General features: G+C 43.1%; 1 protein-coding gene across 1 annotated transcript in view; it reads right to left on the bottom strand.

Moving 5' to 3' along the window:
* Positions 1-17,236, bottom strand: part of LOC147635955 (coiled-coil protein) — a 58,166-nt gene extending 40,930 nt beyond the window's left edge. The window contains exon 1 of the mRNA XM_086801369.1: positions 17,072-17,236. The gene's annotated coding sequence lies outside the window, so the exon portion shown is untranslated. The remainder of the gene's footprint in view (positions 1-17,071) is intronic.
* Positions 17,237-22,012: the final 4,776 nt, after the last annotated feature.

Below are 22,012 nucleotides of genomic sequence, written 5' to 3'. Positions count from 1 at the left end.
CTGTAACATTAATGCATGTCTCTTTCATTCTTTGTATTGCATCTATTTTGGCTGGACAAGGTCGGCGTCCACTAGTACTACAAAGATGTCCCACTATTAGCACTTCACCAACTCCAAACACTGATTTCAGCCCAGATAAAGTAAGATTCACTTCTTCAAGCCTGGATAGAATCATGTCACAATCCTTTATATGATTTGCCACAAACTTGCGGCACCCTTTTGAATCCAAATCCCCATCTTTGTCTTTCTCATCACAGCCCTTTATTGGCACATCATCCAAAAATGGCATAGTTTTTTGTGGTATGAAGTCTCGTAAGACTTTATTCATTCCATTCATCATATGTGCCACTGAGTTAGTGGCTCCCTGTGGTAAGGTACACATCCTTACTAATCCCAAAGGAGTTCTCATTGTGGTCAAGTCCCTGCTTTGTATATCCAGCTGGAACTGATCATATCCCGAATACAGATCACCCATAGAGTATATAGCTTTCCCTGCAAATGCTTCTGCAAACTCATCCACAATTGGACCTGCTCCCACATTCCTGATTGTGACTTTGTTTACAGGTTGCATGTCTTGAATAAAGCGCAATGTCCCATTTTTCTTTGGTACAGTAAACCATCTGTTGGAATATGGGGCACATGAAGGCTCCAAGATTCCCATCCTGATCTTTTCCTTTAGTAATTCCATCAACTTTGGCAAGAGAGCCTTTGGAACTGGAATTGGCCGCAGGTTCCAGGGCACATGTGGAACAGTAAAGATCACCATTGGTGCTGCTACACTTGGATCAACACAGCCTATCTCATGCGGCTGAAAAGCAAAAGCTTTCCCATGTTTTACAAGCATCTCCTCAAAGCATTCCCTTTCCACCGACAACAAAAAATCCTTCTCACCAATCTTCAGTTCTTTTAGAGTTTCTTGAGTAAATTTATGTCCAATTTTCTTCGGATCTCTAAGATTTGGCTGCTTTGAAGCTTCATCTATCTTCTCCTTGCTTCCTGGTGGCAAGGGCAAGGCAACTGGTTTCACCTTCTTTGCAACCGTTTTATACTTTGTATCAACATGAGCATCCATCTCACAATTCATGTTTTTACATTCCACCCCCTCAAATTCCTGGATTATATCATACATCTCCACAGATGAGACCTTTATCATTTCATTTCCACCCTGTAAGCATGCTCTTCCCATATCAAAAAGCACATCCATAGTATCTATAAATGACACCTCATCAAGCACCCCTGAAATAAACTCATTCTTCTCCAAAAGACCACACTGCTCAAAACTTTTTTGTTCATTTTGTATATGTTTTTGCATGCCACGCTTCAAATCCTCGCTTTTTACAAAAACCAGTGACCCATAGCTGGAGAATCCCTGAAAATTTGCTGAAAAACTATTTACATTGATTGAGTCCTGCGAGAACTCATTTTCCCTTGTACCATTGGAATCCCGCTTTACAATGGCACCTGGCCAAAATCCCTCATCTCCCTGTAATTCATAAACTCTCTGTTTATCTTTAGGAGTGACTGTGCCCGAAGAGACTCACGATTCCTTTCATGATTAATGCAAACTGTCAAAAACTGAACAGCCTTTTTGCCATCTTTACTCCTTATTCTTGCATATGCTGAACCATCATCTAAAACCTTTGTTTCCATCCTTACAGCTGTAATGTAGGGTTGCCCAAGGATAAGGGGATACGATGACATTTCCTGAACAAAGAAATTCTGATCATCCTTCACATCCCCTATAGTTACCCTTACATTTGGACATGCTGCATAAAGCTCTCCAGATGAATTATTAGCTGCTTTAATCATCCACCCATGATCCACATCCATTGGCCACTTACATTTGTTATAGAGATTTTTAGCCATAAGATTTATTTCAGACCCATGATCAATTAGAGCGACATATGGCTCTTCCAAATCACCTATCTTGACAAGGGTTTCAGTGGTTGCTCTTACCCAATGACTCCTGGATAATGACTCTTTGTAAGAACTTCTTTTTCATCATCCTCTTCCACAAAGCGCACTTGTCGTGCCCCATCAGCAGAGTGATTACATTCCACCACATTTTCTCTCTCTTCCTTTTTCTGTACCTGTACACCATGAGTCTTGGAAGTGCTTGCCTCCCCTTGTGATGGAATAGATTCAATTATGGACTGCCTTTTTCTTCGTATAATATCAATTATCTCATCATGAAATTCTTTCTTTGCAATCCCCAAGACTTCCCCTAGTGTGAATTCCACCCTGCTGTTTAGAACTTCAAGCACCTTTTTGAGATCTGTTGCAACTTCAATATCAGATTGAAGCTTGTAGAGTGGACTTTTTCCTTTTCCCTTCTCCTTCATTTTTGCTGGCACTTCTTCCATTGAAACATCATGTGGAGGTCTGCTATGCTGTGGAGGCATATGTGATGGCCCAGGATCCTTCTTTTCACTTCCACGTGTAACTCTTTTTGATGGCCCTCCTTCCTCATTTTCCCTTTTTCGCTTCTCCTCTACCTGTGCCTCATTATTTTGGCATTTGGCAATATAGGCATGAATGGATAAAGAATCCACAGGCTCCTCCCAGCCAGTCTCAAGACGTATACAATCACCTGCCTCATGCAAAGCTTGCTTTGACACTTTCTTTGACGCAATTAATTCCATTGTTGATGGCCAAAAATCCTCATTCTCATAATCCTCATCATTCTCAAATCCCTGCTTTAATTGGCCAACCTTTAATCCATAGGTTGCTGCCTCAACCATAGAAATGGCATGACTAGCAGCCATATCCTCTACCAGCTTTTTCATCCCTCCTTTCCCAAAGTTTGTACTCAATGGAAGACCAGTCTCTGTAAGATGGATTTTCCCATCTTTGAAAAACACAAGTTGATTTTTAAGAGCTTCTTTATAGCTAGCACAATCCTTCTTTGCATGCTCTGGGTCATCACACCATATGCATCTATATGTAAACCCTTCTTTACTTTGAGGCCTTTGCATAGAAGCCTGCCCCAATGGTAGACCTTTTTCTTCAATCCTGGACATCTTCAATTTTAAGTCACGCATACCCTTGATAAGCTCATCCATCGGCCCATCTATCTTTGGAATTGTAGCAGCTGGTTTGGATAGATTCTCAGGGGTAACAGCAGTTATGGGGGTTGCAGAGCCCATCACCATTTTATCCCTCCTTCGCTGCCGCTTTGCTAACATAGTGACTGCATCCTCAACATCATTCCAATCACTCTTTAATCCCTGCTCTGTATTCTTATCCTCAAGGAGGATTTCCAATTTCTCCTGGAGATCTTTCCCAGCTGCTTGCAAGAAGAGCTCTGTTTTTTCTCTGTCCAAAGTTGCACGCTCTATCCTTGACAGCTAGGCATAACGCTTCTCAAACTCTCTTAGCAATTCTGTGGCAGAAATTCCCATTTTAGGTTTTGTGACCCATTCCAAGAAAGTTCGTTTGGTCACTCGCTCAGAATCCTCCATGAAATATTCATCCTTTAAAGCAAGCTTAAACTCTTCCCAATTTCTGCCACCCTGTGCTGTCTGCAATCCTTTTATGCGCTCTCTTATTTCAGGAACGCATACCAGCTCGAAACTTCGAACCATATCCTCCTCAGTCACCCTGTTTAGCTCCATCTCCTTTATATAATTGCGCAGGTACTTTGTAATGTCCTTCCCATCAAATTGATCCACCTTTTTCACAATTGATTGTAATGCCTTGGTCGTGGAAATTTGTCCCCTCTCAGCAGCTTGTTGCTGTTGCATGTACATGGTAAACATTTGAAACATCTGCATAACTCCGGGGTCAAAATGAACCCCCTGACCCTCAGAATTCTCAGCCATAGCTTCCCTGTATATTTCACCACACTCTCACCCTAGCAGTTTCACGTCGGGTTCACCAAAAAGTTGTCGTGAAGTGTGCGGTACAGCCAGGAAAGTACGAAACTTCTAGCTGTGAGAGTGAATGTCCAGTCTAACAAGGAAACTCATGCACAAAATTTCCCAAGGGGTATTGAACTTCACTTTTTCCAATGACAATTACATGTGTCAACTTGCCTCAATACATCCTTGAATTCATCCTGATGATTGCACAAAATTGCATGAAATCCTTTGAACCATTCACATGTAGGCATAACAAGGCCTTCCAAATTTCCCAATATACATGTGACCAGTTACATCCTTTACACCCAGTGCCATCAAAACCATTATTTCGAGATGCACTTTTTCACCTGAAAACCTGCCTTAATATTCTAACATCTCACAAGCAAAGATAGCATTTGGCATAGCTTTAACATACTCGTAATTTCCAAAATTCATTTGAGTAGAAAGTAAGGCAAATTACCCTCGACTTCAATGCATTTTTCACAAATCTCCGAGCTCCAAATTCTTTAGCTTTTTCCCAAAGTCCTTCTATTCATTTCCAAATTCTTTTTGATGTATGGGATATTCGATTCTCTCAATTCATATAGAGTGAGAGTAATTTTAAAGAAAATAAAATAAAATAAAACACTTAACTGACGATTTACATGCGTGTATCTCTTTATTTGTTTCACCAATCACAAGCTGCTTCGCCGATTATGCGAAGGAGAAACATCTGGAGCAGCATCGCTTCAGTCGATTTTGAAAATGGCTTTTCCCCAAAATTATATCATCATGTAGTATTTAATTTACCCATTAATTCTAGCACCTACAAAGCACAAGCAGTATATATATTTTTGGAATAAAAGAAACTGGTCGAATGGACGCTGTTCGCTCACTCTGCAGAGTTTTTCCTCCCACCTCCCGGTTCGCCGTCGTCTGCCTCCGGTATATATCTCTCTTTCCCCGCGGAGAACTCGGCTTACCACCCTTTTGCAGCTATTCATCCGGATTTTCCAATTACAAAATGCTGCGCTTGCTCCAGAAAATTCTAAATAAAAGAATTATCTTCCCTTTTCCACGTATGCTGCTAGCCACGTATGCTGCTAGCCTTAGTGCTTTGTTTTTAACCTTAGCATTAAGGTTGCAAGGCATAACCACAAGATTCCCAAAGCATTCTCACACCTATGAAAACATGCTTACAAGCCCCATGTTTTCTATCTCCACATTAGATATACATAAGATACATGTACCTCTACATGATGATCCATGAAGTCCAAGTGCAGTTTTCTATCTCCACATTTCCCCCACATTCAATGAACTCTTCGGCACTGTGATGTTCATTAAATCTCCATTTCTCTTGACACCTTCATAGTTTATAAATCATCATATCGGCCCATGTGATTTATATAATCCCCAATTGCTCATTCAAGTATTTCTCCATGCCTTCATAAATGCATTCCTTTGTGCATTGGTATGCCCTCATGCCATCATATATAACTGGATGCTTCTAACTTGCCCATGAGCTCTGAGTAACAGCAAAAACATCATCCTCCATACTCATATACAAAAACTCCTAGCTCTGGCTCAGCCTCAGCTCGTCTTATTGAACCTCATTTACAATATGAACATATGTACATGGCATCATATAATGACTCGTCATGGCACTTAACCCATGCATCTGGATGTGTATTTGATGGCCTCACATGCACGGTTTCACATCATAGACGTGCCATGGCACGACAACGTAGACGATCCATGCTGTGTGCTCTCGAGGTCTTCAATCCCGATAGCTAACTCTAATACCATGTGAGGACAAAAGGACGAAAGGACCAGATGTACGAGAGATCAGAGCAATACAACATAGCATGAAATAGGTGAGTGAGTCTATATATAATGGTGAGTGAACATATGTACAAGAGCCCTTTGATGTGAGGTGACTCTCAGTAGAAGAAGACCAATGCAAAAGCAAAGACGACGTCGGAGCTGAAGCACGGTCGGTGATGAAGGCTTGCGTCAATGTGAGGCAAAGGTAGTCCAAGAGGTGGTCGGTGTCGAAGGCTCGCGTCGGTGGATGCAGAGGCACTTCAAGGTGGTAGTGAGCAGCGGAAGGGATGATGATGTTGATAATGATGCCAACTCCGGTGACAAGGGTTTTGCAGTACCTGAATGGTGATAAAGGGCAGAGAAGGCTGCCGTCTCGAGTGGTGCAAGCTCTGGCAACAAGGGTATTGCAATACCCGAGGGGTGGTGAGGAGTAGAGAGGGCTGCCGTCCTGAGTGGTGCAAGCTCTGGTGACAAGGGTGCTGCAATATCTGAGGAGTGGTGAGGAGCAGAGAGGGTTGCTGTCCCGAGTGGTGTCGATGGTGAAGAGCAGAGGGGGCTGCAGTCCCAATGATGTGAGATGGTGAGCAGAGAGGGTTTATGTCCCAAGGTAAGCTGTAGAAGAAAACGATGATGTATTGTATGTAGCAAAGAGTGGGCTGCTGTCCCAAAGTGTGGCCTGATATAAAACGCTGATGTGCTGACCTATAGCATAGAGTGGGCTGCTGTCCCAAGGTGTGGCCCGATATAAAACGCTGATGTGCTGACCTGAAGAGCCGATGATGATGAAGAAAATGTAGTATAGTCCTCGATAGTAGCAACAGCAGCAGAAGTGGTACCGGATATGATCTATGAAGTGGTACAAGTGCTGAATGGTGAGGCAAATGCTATATATAGTAAGGGGGGCTGTTGGTCGGCTAGGCCAGGGGCTGTCGGCAAGAGATCTAGTGGACTCTAGGATGTCTAAATATTTGGAAAGCACAAGCTTTGGGAATGGGGGATACAAAGGATCACACTCCTAAAATCTAGGAGGGTTACTATTTTTGGCCTGACTCCAATGGAATTCTATTCGCGTCATTACATCTGGAATTGAGCAAATACCAAGAGTTGCCAAAGTACCTAGGACAAATGGACTACCAGTTGGGATATTTTTAGAGATAAAGTTTATGGAAGAACCCATCTCTTAGATTGGAACATGTGGCAAGAAAGTGGACCAAAGTGAGACAAGTGGCCTGACACTTGTTAGAAAGTGGATCAAAGTGAGACAAGTGGCCTCACACTTGTCACTTCAGCTTTTGTGTGGCTTCTCTATGTAGCATGCAGACACTTCATGGTCGAATCAGTAACTTCAATGCTCAGAATTCACAATCTTTCACGACGAATATAATGCACAAAACTGAAGTACATGTGCAGAAAATAGAGAGAGAGAAAGAGAGAGGGAGAAGAGGACACAATATTGGGTCCCAAATACCCTCTGTAGGGCCCCCACCATGCATGGTGTATTTGCTTTATTAGAATGATGTAAATCAGAAAATAAAGACAGAATCTTGATTTGCACTTTTCACCTTGATTGAAGCTTTCCCCTTGGCTATCTTGGCCCTTGGAATGTAGCAATCCCTTGTGAATTATGAGATGCCTAATTGAATTCATGGTTGGGCTTTTTATACCCTCTTCTAGCCCTGGTTGACCAGCATACTGAAGTCGGCTGGCTGAAGAAAAGCTCACGACCTAATGAAATAGCATTTAATGCTATATTTTAAATCGTTTCACACCTACAGACCCAGCTGGCTATTATGCGCTTATGACTGGACTGTTGGGCAGTCAGCGCATGTAATCTAGGACTGCCCCCCACTCAACTGACTGGCTGGGCAGTCCCTTGTCTCTTGTCGGCTGCTTGTCCAGGTAGGTGCCTTAGGGCTAGCCAACAGCCCTTCCAACCCAAGCCAAGGCCAGTGGGCACAACCTGGGGCCCTCCTGGCCCCTTGGGGGTGGTTCTACACCTCCCCCATGCCCACAATAAGAGCTCTAAGCTTTGCCTTGGGGTAGCCCTATGGTCTGACCACTTCTCTACATGAAATTTGCAAATCTATATGCTTCTACAAATGTCCAGCACCCGGTCCAAATCAGATACTCAGACCACCTGACATCATTCCAAAGGGAGACTCACAGTACGGACTGGCATTGCTTCATGTGCACGATAATGCACACCTGACCTCGGACGCATAGAGTGGAACCCTGGCTGACTCGTCTCGGACTAGGCTCACATGGGACCAATTTCCACTCCAGGTCTTGCACCTTCTTGTTCAGATATGTCTACGTGACATCCAAGTGCGGGATGCACCTGACACTCCACTTGTCATCATAGCCTTCTCTTTCCATTTTCACTCATGGAAGCCCCAAATCTATAAATTGGAGCCCTCTCTCTTCATTAAAGGAGGCTCTCTTGCTGCACACTAGCCTCTACCACCGTTACAAGCTGCCCTAATGATAGCTACTCTCTAGCCTCTACCACCGTTACAAGCTGCAGACTAGCCTCTACCACCGTTACAAGCTGCCCTAATGATAGCTACTCTCTTTATCTCTTTCTTGAAGGCTGCCCATGAAGAATACCGGGGACTGTTTTGGAGGCTTCCATCGCGAAGAAATACTGAAGGCAAGGGTATTTAATCATTTTATTATGATTTTTAGCCCTTTGTACTTGTTGCACCTGTTAGCAGTCATCTCCTATCTATATATTTACACCAGGGACTCTGTTGTGGGTGTGCCCGCCCGATTTAGGTGTTTTCTCATTTTTCCCCTCTCCATATTTTTTCCTTGGTGTGGAGGGCTGTACGACTTCTCTGCTGCCCCCGACTTTCCCCTTTATGCTGGCCGACATGGTCTATTGCTAGCTGACTAGGAGATGCTGGCCAACTAGAGGGCAAAGCTGGTCGTGGACATTTCTGCTTACTATCGGCTGTTTTTCAACAGGCCGACTGGCTGCCTGGGGCCATATAAAATGGCCCCTTGCCCCCCCACACTTTTCATCTTGTATTTCGGGATTTCTCTTGTGTATATAGTAGAGTTATACGCTTCTCTCTCTCTCTCTCTCTCTCTCTCTCTCTCTCTCACTAATGTATACCATTTTGCCCCCTTCACTGATGTATACCATTTTATACCCCTAGTATGGAACAGGATGGAGCTAGCTAGGTTGCATATCATGATTGTATACTCCATGCATATAGCTTTGCATTCTCCTAGTAGTAGAGCTCCATCCCCTGCACACCCAGATTCAGCTTTTTTATTCGGTACTTTTTCATTTTGTTGGGATGACAGAGGATACCCCATACAGGTACTCCGATTTGTCTCATAGGCCGAGTTCGGTCTTTTGGAAGACGTTAATAAAATCTCTCTCTCTCTCTCTCTCTCTCTCTCTCTCTCTCTCTCTCTCTCTCTCTCTCATTTCTGCGTTTTTCTGTTGTGCACTTGCTCTAGGTGTTTTCAGATCTTGTCTTCATCTCCGCTACATATTCTGACATGGTATCAAAGCTATAGGCTCTTGGAAGATCTTGGGAATTGTGTGGGCAAGAGGGGGGCTGTTTGTATTGCTGATTGGAGGACTGTTTTGGGCCGTACGGGAAGAGGAGAAGCAAGCGAAAGGCGGGCCTTGTTGCTGGACAGCCACTTGCAGATTTAGTTCTTCATTTTTTCCAACCCACCCTGCCTTTTCAGTTACACCCCACAATGGTAGATTTACTTGAGATGGCTGAGAAGCATGTGAAGATCCCAACACTCCCCACATTCCCAGTGAACCGTCAGTTGGACGGGAACAACTACGGCATATGGAAGGTAATGATGGAATCTATTTTGAAGTCTTACGACCTTGCTGATTTCATTGTTGTTGGGGTTTCACGGCCAGAGTTAGAGGAAGGGGAGTTACCCTCTATTCGGAAGGAACAAGAGGCACAGGCACAGGCACAGGCACAGGCACAGTTATGGGATCGTGTCAATGCCAGAGTCCGTTCTTTCATCTTCCTCAATTGCACACCACAAGTGATCAACCACATAAAGCATACGATGCTGGCCAGAAGTATTTGGCAGCATTTGGCTTCTCTCTACAACAGGGTGTCACCCATGAAGAGAATCTCCTTGGAAGTTCAGATGCGGGTGATGAATCCTGCAAAGTCATCGACGATGCGGGAGCACATCAACAAGCTGCAAGCTCTTCAGCAGGAAGTTCTCCAGGCAGGGAAAGAGATATCATCAAAGGATATGGCCATAACGTTGCCGTCACATTTACCCTCTCAGTACTTATCCTTTTACTCTTCGTTGATTACCTGGCAGGCTCAGCACCATCACATGGGAGGAGCTTGTGCCCATGGTCTTGGACCAAGAAGAGCGATTCTCAAACCCTCCACACAGCGGAGGTTCTGAGGCCTTAACTGGCCGACGGTCGAAAGGCCGTAATAACAACAAGGGCAAAGGGAAGGCTTCATCGGAGAAGTCTTCTGAGAAGAAGCTCGACTCAGACCGAGAGAAACTGAAGGCCAAGATGACCTGTAATGATTGTGGCAAGAAAGGCCACTATTGGAGAAAGTGTCCCAAGCGGATTGGGAAGAGTGCTAATTCTTCAGCTTCAGTTGCATAGACTCCAGCCTTTGTGCACTTAGAGATGATGGACACGGATGCTTCATCTTCTTCAAGCGAGGAGGCAGTTGGCTTCACCGCACAGGATACTCGAGAATGGATTCTCGGTATTGGTGCTCCAGGCACATGACTCCTTCCCGTGACTTCTTTCTCGATCTGAAACAGCAGTCAGGTCGCTTTTTCATTGGCGACAATTCCACAATTCCGATACACAGTGAGGGCCGGATGGAGATCATTCCCGATGGCAGAGGGAGGAAGCATTCCTCTCGTGTTCTTCACGTCCCTGCCCTTGGTTTTCATCTGTTGTCAGTGCATGAGATATGCAAGACTGGCTTACGGGTGGAGTTTAAGGAGCATTCTGTTGCTCTACGGGACCGCAAGACTAGCCAGACTGCTTGGGAAGGCGGCATGGAGAACGGTATATACAAACTCTCTGCACTCTCCTCTTTGACAGGTTCTCAGGTTGGTGACTTGTGGCACTTTCGGTTTGGCCACTTAAATGTGGATGCGCTAGCAAGCTTTCCGGGACCAGATGGTTGTTGGCTTGCCAGAGGTTGGCAACAAGCAAGGACGCTGCAGTTCTTGCATTCATGGTAAGCAGCACAGGGAATCTTTTCTGAAGCAAGCTTCTAGGCGGGCTTCGAAACCATAGGAGTTGGTACACATTGACTTGTGTGGACCTATGCAGACAGCATCCTTGAGAGGTTCTTTGTACTTCATGCTGCTTATTGATGATTGTTCCAGATTCACATGGGTTTATTTCCTTTCTCAGAAGGACCAAGCTTTTGCTCGGTTCAAGGAGTGGCATGTAATGGTGGAGAAAGAGTCTAGCTTGAGGTGAAGACTCTTTGGGCTAACAAAGGAGGAGAATTTTCTTTTAATGCTTTCATGAGATTTTGTGCGGAACATGGCATCAAGAGGGAGCTCGCCAATACCGGTTCGACGTCAGAGAATGGAGTAGTTGAACGTAAGAACAGGACTATGGTGAAGATGGCGAGAACGATGTTGGAGCATCGTGATCTTCCTTGCCCACTTTGGGGAGAGGCTGTGGCTACGGCTGTCCATATCCTCAACCGTTCTCCAACGACTTCAGTACCGAACATGACTCCCTTTGAGGCATATTTTGGCAGGAAACCTGATGTCTCCCATTTCCGTGTGTTTGGGAGCGATGCGTATGTTCACATTCCGAAGAAGCAGAGGGGAAAGCTCCACTCAAAGTCCCAAAAGCTTATCTTTGTGGGATATAACTCTCTTTCCAAGGGATACAAGTTATATGATCCAGAGAGGAACAAGGTTGTTGTCAGCAGGGATGTGGTCTTTGATGAGCATGTTCCAGTTTCCACTATTGATGAGCCGCCACTTCTGGAGACCCAGAGGATTCTGATGATGATTCCCAGTCGATTGTTCCAGTTGGACAACCTTGGTCAATTCAGGAGGTTGAGCTCGCACTGGAGATGAGCCCCCGCAGCAGCAGGAGGCTCCGCGTTCTGTTCGAGTATCCAAGTGGTTGGTGGACACCCTTCGGGAGTCAGGTGTCACGGAGTTTCCCTCCGAATGGACCACACAGAGTCCGTGATAAAAGTCATTCAGTGGAGCTTTTACAGGTAAACTATGATTTGATGTCTCGTATCATGCGGGACAAAGAGCCCACTTCTGTCAAGGAAGCCCTTGCACAGGATACTTGGAGGAAAGCCATGCACGTGGAACTGGATGCAATTGAGAAGAATAACACTTGGGAGTTGGTACCGAGGCTGTCGAAACGGTTTGTCATTGGTGTCAAGTGGGTCTTTAAGACCAAGTATACGTCAGATGGGTTGGTGGACAAACACAAAGCCAGACTTGTGGCTAAGGGTTATGCTCAGCGGCCTAGCATCGACTATGGGGATACTTTTGCACCGACGACGAGAATGACCACGATTCGGACCGTTCTTGCCCTTGTTTCTTCTCAGCGGTGGCCCGTATATCAAATGAATGTCAAATCTGCATTCCTTAATGGTGACCTGCAAGAGGAGGTGTATGTTGAGCAGCCTCCAAGCTTTGAGGTTCCAGGATCAAAGGGTATGGTTTACAAGTTGAGGAAGGCCTTGTATAGTCTTAAACAGGCTCCCAGGGCTTGGAATCAGAAGATTGATTCCTTCTTTCTCCGGACTGGATTTCAAAGATCGGTTGCAGATCCCAACCTATATCTCTTTCGGGAACGCGGCATGGTAACGCTTACTCCACTTCTTCTTGGGATTGGAGATCTGGCAAACCCAGAGGGGATTCTTTGTCTCTCAACAACAGTATGTTCATGAGTTGCTTGAGGCCTTTGGGATGGAGAACTGCAAGCCTATCACGTCGTCGATGGACCCGAACACGAAGCTGATAGTGAATGATCCTTGTGAGCCAATTGATGCCTCTCTGTACCGGAAGCTAGTTGGTTCATTGATTTGGTTGCTGAACACCAGATTGGACTTGAGCTTTTCTGTGGGGCTGTTGAGCTCATTCATGTAGACACCGTTTAAGTCTCATTGGGACGCAGGATTGCAGATCTTACGGTATCTGTAGGGTACGAAGGATCTTGGACTCTTTTACACAAGAGGGGGATTGATGGATGGAATCAGACTCCAAGGATAGAGTGACTCAGATTGGGGAGGAGATCCAGATACGAAGAGATCCACATCAGGCTACAGTTTTTCCCTCAGCTCAGGAGCGATTTCATGGAGCAACAAGAGACAGCCAACTATTGCCTTGTCATTGACAGAGGCAGAGTACCGGGCTGCTTGTGGTGCTGCTTGCGAGGTTGTGTGGCAACGGAGGTTGCTTGGCGAGATTGGGTTTCCACAAAAGGAGCCCACAATCATCCAATGTGATAACCAGAGCTGTATCACTATTGCTCGGAACCCGATCTTCCATGCCCGGACCAAGCACATAGAGATACAATATCACTTTGTTCGTGAGAAGATCTTGGCTGGTGACATCTTGCTTCTTTATTGTTTGACGGAGGACAATGCGGCGAACCTCTTCACGAAGTCTCTACCTGGCTATGCTCCGGCGGCACTCCAGCTCACTAGGGTTGGTTCCACATCCAGGAACTGAGAGGGGGTGTTAGCAATCATCTCCTATCTGTATATTTACACCAGGGCCTCTGTTGTGGGTGTGCCTACCCGATTTAGGTGTTTTCTCATTTTTCTCCACTCTCCATATTTTTTCCTTGGTGGGGAGGGCTGTACGACTACTCTGCTGCCCCCGACTTTCCCTTGTATGCTAGCCGACTAGGAGGGCAAAGCTGGTCGTGGGCATTTTTGCTTACTATCGGCTGTTTTTCAGAGGCCGACTGGCTGCCTGGGGCCATATAAAATGGACCCTTGCCCCCCACACTTTTCATCTTGTATTTCGAGATTTCTCGTGTATATAACAGAGTTGTACGCTTCTCTCTCTCTCTCTCTCATTTCTGCGTTTTTCTACTGTGCACTTGAACTAGGTGTTTTCAGATCTTGTCTTCATCTCCGCTGCATATTCTGATAGTACCAACCCTTGTACTTGTTGTACTAGCCACTGTACCTGCTATACAAACCCTTGTACTTGCTATACCAACCACTGTACCTACCCTACTGTACTAGCCATTGTACCTGCTATACCAACCCTTGTACTTGCTGTACCAACCACTGTACCTACCCTACTGTACTAGCCATTGTACCTACTATACCAACCATTGTACTTGTACTACTACCGACTGAATGGAGAGTTGTACTTGCTGTACCAGCTCTATTGCATGAAGACCCGTGGTTTTTGGAGAAGAATCAGTACCCACATGGTGGTTTATGGTTTATATTGTTGGCTTGGCATTTCTACAGCTATGTGCCGACTGAATTTTATGGTTGCCTTGTGTTGGGTTGTGTTATGGCATTTGTATATGGATAATCTGGCATCTCCTGTGGGAAGAGTAAGGCCCTCAAAGTTTGTACATGATATTATTCTCCTTGGGTAATAAAATACTCCAAGGGGGGTAGGCCCATTCCGGCCTCATGCGGTCTCACATGTGCAAGCTCCATTTTCAGCATTTCTGGATGTTTTGTCCAACTTTTATGTTTTATGCAAAAAGTGATGATGGATATGTGTTAAGGTTGTGGCCATGTTTAAATCTTTTAATATGCATTGATGGTATCAACAAGTGTGTCAAAGGCCCTAGTCCCTCGGGCATGAGTTTCAATTACAAAAGTTCTAGTACACAGAAAGTGGCTTGACTACCATTATACTCTACCGCAAGGACATAACCAATATAGAGGTGGGGGGTTGGGGGGGTGAGAGGTCTGTGGAATGGGGATGGGGGTGCTTATCGGTGGAGAGGATGGGATACTAGGGTAGTGGAGAGGGTAGGGGTGGTTGGTGAGGAGGATGAGAGGGTGGGAAAAAAATTTGAGTTTTTTTTTTTTTTTGAGGGGCGGTAGAGAGGCTCAGATTGTGTTGGTCAATGGGAAGGGCGACAGAGGGGGGTTTGGTTGGTAGGGGCTGGTTGGTGAGGAGGATAATTGGCTGGAAAAATTTTTGAGTTTTTTCTTTCTTTCTTTCTTTGGAGATGGAGAGGCTTGAAGGGTGTTGGTTACCCCAATGGCTCAAATGCTTGCCCAATTGCTGTAGTAAGTGTCCAATGGCTGTCCATATATAACCAATTAAAAAGACAAATGCCGAGTGGCTGAAAATTTAATACAATGATCAAATACCCTTGCCTTCAATATTTCATGCAATGGAGGCCTTTAAAATAGTCCCTAACAGCCAGTATACTTCATGGGCAGCTTGAGAGAGAGAGAGAGAGAGAGAGAGAGAGAGAGAGAGAGAGAGAGCAACCAGCATTAGGGCAGCCTGTAGAGGTGGTAGAGAGCCTTAACCATGGAGTAGCTATGAGGGTCCCGACAACTTAATATGCTCAACAAGTAGAATTGGCTATTCTCAATCACTTACTTGACTCAAATATACAAGAATAAGAGAGAAATTATAGTCATGTACATATCTTTACGAAATCTGAAAATCATTACAGCACATAAGACTTGAGTAAGGTAGAGGTGAGAGAAAGAGAGAAATAAGAGACACGCATAGACAGTTGAAGATGGAGCAACCCTCCCCGCACCCCTCCCCCCCAATAAGGGAATCATATTGCTGCTTAATCTAAGCACTCTAGGATGAGCTCGGTTACAATCAATTTGAGGTGTGGAAAAAGAGGGTCTACCGCTTCTACGCACCACCTTCTCTCTAAATTTTTGCTAGGCGACCCCTTCTCAGAGCTGTATGGCCATCTCCATTTCCACTTATTGCTGCAAGGATCACAAAGATGCAAGTGGCTAATGGGATCTGGCGCACACAGAAATGGGTTGTGAGTTTTGCAAGTGGAAAATTTTTTACCTCTCTAGTTGAAATTATGATTTAAAATGTGCTTTTTTGTAGGTAATCTTGTAAGAAAGGCTAAAAGCTGAAAACAGGGTTTTTAGCCCCAAACAGCATATCTTGGGTAAGCACTGAGGTTGGGGGCTGCTTTTGCACTAGCATATAGTTCCAACTTGCCAAGGCAGGAAGAGACGATTTGCAAAGGATCCTAGGGTAGATGAAGGCTGAGACCCAGCCTGGTTGCTGTTCTACTGCCGCACATCTGACCAGGAAGTTGGAACACATGGACAGCCCATCAGCTATATGGCCTCTGCCAGGGCTAACATCAGTAGTATGAGCTGCCATGCCACCCGTATTGACAGCAGCAGATTATGGCAGACTTTGTTATTGAATTGATTACCAGCAAGGAGTCACATCAGCGCATCTCATGTAGTTGCTCGTAAGTTCGCTCTCCAATTCCGTGTGCTAGTCCCTGTTGTCCTGCAGGTGAATAGACTAAGAGTGCTTAGAAGAAGCCGAATACTCCTCTCCTCTAACTTGGAGTATAAGACAGGGCTTTGTTCATAGGGTATCGGCGGTTCTATATTACCACCCTTAACTCCAAAAACAGGCACCATATGTCCATTGCCATCCTTCACCAAGTGCCCCTTAAAAACCAAATAGGTCATGGCAAGTTCCAATGGATAACACCTGTATCCTTTGCATGTTCTTGAAAGGTGGCTTGATCAAAGGCAACCTTTTTCCTGGTGGCCTAGAAACCCTAATTGTCCTAGACTGCATGTGCTTCTCTTAGAAGCTTGGTTCCCTCCAAAGTTGTATCTGTCTCCTCAACACCTCCATGTCAGAATAATTCTCCTAATAAGATCTGTGGGTCATATCTCCCATCACATGCTTAACCAAGCAAAGATCTAAATCGCGGGGTGTAGGACCGTTTCCACGTAAACATGGAGAACTAGAGCTCTAAGACCAATGTAACAAGGGTTTGCCCACGTAGCATTTTCTGTAGCATTGCGCAGTGCCTCCCACTTGGAACCTTAAGGCGTAGATGCTTCGAATGAATCCAGCGAAAATGGTGCCAAGCATTAGCTTTTGACAGCCACGATGATACTTTCTCATGTGGTATTCCTGTTTTCTTTCTGTGCGTTCTAGCTCATGCCCTCTCGCGCTGACCTAGCTGATGCATGTACTCACATTCTTTATACAGGAGTCCTTGAACGAACCAAGGGAGGGGTCATAGTACAGCTTTGCTAGTAAAAAGACATGGCAAAGAGAGAGTTGCCCTAGCGCATTTGTGACATGGGTGCACAATGACAATGATGAAACTACAAGACACATGTAACCCCACTGATAATGATGAAACTACACGAGACAAACAATCCATACAGAAACAAATTTCACAGAGGACAAAGCAATGTTGTTTCTACCTGCATCTCCATACAGTCCGGATCTCGCCCTTCTCAGCAGAGGTACCCTAGGCACCGGCAGCAGGATGGACAGCAAAATGAAGGGCCTGGTGCTGGTGAGCCTGGCCAAGCGGTGATTCGTCAAACGATCAATTCCGTCACTTTCTCTGCCGGTCGTATTAAAAGAAAAAAGCATGATCAAGACAAGACCTCACACCACCCTGTGCCATCTGGCTTTAAAAGGTCCACGTGCAAATTGACGATTACAATTATTAATAATTATTAGCCTACAATTTACTACTACGAGGTGAGCGATAATGATGTCCACAAGTTGCATAAATTTTTAATATTTTCATATATGCAACACCTTCAAATAAGGCACGTCTTTTGAGGCTTCCGAAATCAAATTCTACCTAAACCTCCTCCTGAGTCCTCTCCTTCCCGAACCTCCAAATTCTTGTCACGTGGGAGCTTTGTGAGACTCTTCCTTAAGATAATATAGAGAATAGAGAAGAGAAGAGATTTGTAGTTAAATAACATCGGGTATCTTCCCCTCGCGACAAATTTCAATTAAAAATTTAAATAGTATCCAACATCGTTTTTTTTAAATTAATTTCTTGGAAATATTCGTGTATTGCATGGTGGTGGACAAAACCTTAAGCACCTAAAGTTGACAAGATTTAGGTGAAGATTTCAACTTTTGCTAAATGGCATGACAATTAAATAAGCATGATTTAAATTAGTTTTTGGATGAGATTTGCGTGATTTTTTAATCATAAAACGTACGTTATCTTGCATTTATTTCATCGTGCACTTGTCAAGTCTTTCTTTGCTTACGTAGAAGTGACAAGTAAATAAAGCATGATTTGAATAAAGTGACAAGTATTATTTTCATATATGCAACATCATCAATAAATAAGGCCTGTGTTTTAAATAAATTTATAGTTAAATAACATGGGGTATCTTCCCGTCATGATTGACAAACTTCATCCACATCAATTAAATAGTATCGAATGGGCACCCAATGTCGTTTTTTAATTGATTTCTTGGGAATATTTGACAAAACCTTAGACACCCCAACATCAAACTCTGTGTAGAGTTGATAAGATTTAGGGGGTCTAGATGATGATGATGATTTGACACCTTACATGGGGACTCTCTCTCTCTCTCTCTCTCTCTCTCTCTCTCTCTCTCTCTCTCTCTCTCTCTCTCTCTCTCTCTCTCTCTCTCTCTCTCTCTCTCTCTAAGAATGCCTTAGATGAATGGAGAGAGAGAGGTGGTTGTCTCGTTCTTTACCTTTATATAGGAGGAACGGAGGGGTGGGGATACACACAACGAAATTTGCACCCTAGATGAGGGCTGGGTTACGCGAGCAGTGAAGATAGTACGTAGGAAAGAAGGTGTTTTTTTTTGGGGGGGGGGGGGGACACAACCACATAAGAAAGGAGGTGATAAAGAGACATAGCCATGTAGGAAAGGAGGTGATAAAGGGAGATATGATGAGGGGTCTACCTACCACATGGAAAGGGTCCCTCCTATCCTAAGTTTCCTGCCTAAGATGTCTTAGACACCTCAATTAATGTTAAAATGTCTAATTTCAAATTTGTGTGATTATATTATATTGAAATGTTAGGTGATGGTTCAAAGGTAGAAAGAGTGTGCAAAACCTTATAGGTTGAAGTTACAAACTTATATGAGTCGTGTGAGTGGTAGACGTGATTAAGGAAACAATAAAAGAGGTAGAGTTTGTTTAGGAGAGGTGGAGAAATTATAAGAGGCTTAAATATAATAGGAAAGAAGAAGCTTAAATATAAGAGGAAAGAAGCCTTTCTCTAGGGCTATAAATATGTAATCTTTTTATGAAGGAATTTAGCAAGCAAGCTAGGACTTCACATATTATCTTTTCAACTTGTTTCACTCTTTTATTTGAAGTGTTCTAAATGGCTTCTTCTTCTTCTTTTGTGATCTTTTTAAAGTGCTTTAGATGGATACTCACTCCACTTATTTTTTAAGCTAATAATTCCTCACGATTAGTGAGAACAAGGCATTATAGTAGCTAGTACAACTTTTGGATGGTAAAAAACATTGTCCAAAAAAGGGTTTGTTGTGCTCTCAAACACGGTGCAAATTTCGATTATGAAAGTTAAAGAGGATATTCAAGTCTGCTTGCTTATAAATTTTGAGCTTGGTTGGAGCTTAGAAGTGGGTGAAGATTTCAACTTTGCTAAATGGCACATTTTTGTAGAATTTAGCTTATGGAGAAGTGATACGTAAATAAGCATGATTTAAATTGGTTTTTTGGATGAGATTTGCATGGTTTTTATAGCATAAAACATATATTATCTTGCATTTATTTCATCATGCACTTGTCAATTCTATCTTTGCTTATGAAGAAGTGACAAGGAAATAAAGCATGATTTAAATTGGTTTTGGGATGAGATTTGCATGGCTTTTATAGCATAAAACATATATTATCTTGCATTTATTTCATCATGCACTTGTCAAGTCTTTCTTTTGCAATAATATTTATAGAAATGCAAGTTATGGTGGAAGCACTTATACTTCCTAATTCATGCATGAGCTTGTGCGTATATCCCAACCTTGGTTGGAGTGCTTTAACCTACTATTGGTGTATCTCTTTATTTTCAAACCTAATTCTCCTAGAAGAGAAGAAGAAGAAAGGTGACTTTATTGATAACTTCACGTCTAATCTTCTTTTAGCCATCACGGATCACAATTATGGTAATCTTGAGCATCCGATTGGGATACACTTTGATGCATATATGGGTAGTCTTTTTGTCTAAAAGGAAGTGCTCTCACCCTTGTGGAGTTAAGATTTTTGTTGGGTGCCCATGTGTGTGGTGTATGCTATTATGGTTGAGTGCTCTACTCAAGTTGAAAGATGATTAAAAGGTTGTCATAAATGAAGCTAACATTAGGAACATGTGGTAGGAAATTCACACGGTATGTCCTGAGGGACTTAATTATTATGCTAAGATTGGGGCTCTTACATCAATAAGTTATACATATGACCAGTATGTCCTAAGGCACTTAGTTTAACTAGGGTGGATCACATGGTGAGAGTCCACTTGACATGACTTCAGGTACTCCTTTTTATGATGAATCATGAGAATCTCCATGGAGGGAGGGAGTGTGAGCATCTCCTTGTTGGGTCAAGTTTATTGGTTTAGTGATGATCAAGAAAAGCTACAACTTATGAATGCATATATGATATGATATATAATATATGATAACACTTGATTTCAACAATTTTACATCTATAAGACGTATTTGCCACTGTATTTAAGCTATAGTAGCTTTGATAAATGACTAGATACCCTGAAATCTAATTTGATTGCTATTGGATCTTGTTCCCCTTTACCTCTTTGGTTTTTTCATGCTCGTCCATTGCTCTCTCATGTGTCACTCAATATAAGCTCCTTGGTAATTCCATATGGTTCTAAAGTTTGATCATGTTTTCTATTTGTTTTCAAGAGGTATGAAGGTTTGAGCTCACAACCTCATATATAGGTAAGTGGGTGTGAGTTAATTGATTGAGCAAGTGCCTGCCGCCCTAACTGATGCATGTACTTACATACTTGGCACATAAGTCCTTGAACAAAGGGAGGGTCACAATATAACTCTGCTACTTAAATGCCAATGCAAAAGACATGGCAAAGAGAGAGGTGTCCTAGCCATATATAGGTAGATACTAAGAATGTGACATGGGTGTACGTAACCATAATGACAATGATGAAACTACAAGACACACAAAACTCATAATTTATTTTTAAAGAAATCATAGAGATTAAAACAATTTTGTTTTAAAAAAATCATAGCGACTAAAACAACGTTATTAAAAAAAATCATAGAGACTAAAACAATGTTGTTTAAAAAAAAAAACATAGAGACTAAAACAATGTTGTTTCTATCAACTAAACCATGTTGTTTCTTACGACTATTTATGGTGAGTGATAATGATGGCTCTCTAGGTTAGGCTTAGAGTTAAGAGCTACAAGACTTTTCAACATTTGCATAGATACAACATTAAATATGTTCCCTTCATAAATTTGTTCACATTAAATATGTTCCCTTCATAAATTTGTTCACTTTAAATATGTTCCCTTCATAAATTTGTTCACTTTAATTAAATATCATAGAATATGCTCAAGCATTTTTCAAAGAGCTATTGTAGAACATTAAATAGGTTCCCTTCATGAACTATGTTCACTTCAATTAAATATCATAGAATATGCGAATGATTTTTTCAAAGAGCTATTGTAGAACCATCATTAGGTTTAATATGGAAGAAAATCAAATGTGATCTTTTTAATTATGTAATACAACATCAAAGTGAAAAATATCATTGAGTAACTCTCTCTCTCTCTCTCTCTCTCTCTCTCTCTCTCTCTCTCTCTCCTCTCTCTCTCTCTCTCTCTCTCTCTCTCTCTCTCTCTCTCTCTCTCTTGCAAAGCTTAAAATTTGCAACAATCTCTACATATGATTGAGGAAAGTGTGAGGGTAGAAGTTGACGTTCAAGGGGTGGCAAGGAGTGACATATGTTATGGCTAAGGGGGCAGTGATGAGGAGCGGTAGCCTCTAGCAAAATATGTGCCCATTAGAACCATTTTGGTCGGGTTCAATTCACAAGCATCGACATAAAGGTGTAATATGTATCCTCTCTCTCTCTCTCTCTCTCTCTCTCTCTCTCTCTCTCTCTCTCTCTCTCCTCTCTCTCTCTCTCTCTCTCTCTCTCTCCACAGGCCCTCATGATGGCACACATGATACGCAGCAAACTGTCAGTACCACATGACATTATCCGAGCAGAGTTTGCTGCACCTCCTATGATGGTAGATGCCATATTCCAGACTATATGCCTACTAGATAGATTTAGAGAGATTCCATAGGACAGATTGTCATACTACAGAGCTTTTGAGGCATCTAGACAGCTGGCTGAGGCAG

This window comes from Cibotium barometz, chromosome 8, assembly GCF_041138505.1.
Source record: "Cibotium barometz isolate CiBa-2024 chromosome 8, ASM4113850v1, whole genome shotgun sequence".
NCBI classification, from domain to species: domain Eukaryota; kingdom Viridiplantae; phylum Streptophyta; class Polypodiopsida; order Cyatheales; family Cibotiaceae; genus Cibotium; species Cibotium barometz.
The sequence above is the reverse complement of the archived record's forward strand: the minus strand, read 5'-3'. Positions and strand labels throughout refer to the sequence as shown.